The sequence below is a fragment of the Solanum stenotomum genome, chromosome 2 (genome assembly GCF_019186545.1).
Source record: "Solanum stenotomum isolate F172 chromosome 2, ASM1918654v1, whole genome shotgun sequence".
Taxonomy (NCBI): domain Eukaryota; kingdom Viridiplantae; phylum Streptophyta; class Magnoliopsida; order Solanales; family Solanaceae; genus Solanum; species Solanum stenotomum.
In genome coordinates this window covers 42,278,390-42,278,945 of record NC_064283.1, presented here as the reverse complement: position 1 = coordinate 42,278,945, position 556 = coordinate 42,278,390, and positions in this window count along the sequence as shown.

Here is a 556-nt window from a genome sequence, read left to right as displayed (position 1 = left end):
GTTATGTTGTTGATAACAAAAATTAATTATTCTTTAAGCAAATTCAAAGTTTGAAAATATCATCAATTGATTTATCTTCTTTTTATACAACTTTGAAAAATAATTTTGAAAAAAATCAATGAATTTCTTCAAAATTGTAAGGATCTTAATTGAAATTCAAATAAAAAAAAAACTAAATGGTATCTTCTAATCATCTTGAATCTAATGAGTTTACAAAACTATTCGAAATGTAAAAAAAATAAAATACGTAGATAAGACTTTAGAGTTGAGAATTAGAAGGAATAATAGTAAAAGAATGTTGTGACAAAAATGGTCACATTGAAGGAGGCGGAGTTTCATCGAAGAATGCAGCTAATTTTTAAAGAAGGAAGAAATAAAGAAGGAAAAAGAATAAGAAAAAAAGTTGTAACTATGAGAAAAATAAGAAAATACATTTCATTATAAAGTACTCATAAAACCAATATTATAATCATTATCTTACTTTTCTCACTCTCTTTGAGAGAGTACATACACTCTCTATGTCAAAATATTGTAACACCAATTTAAAATGTTCATC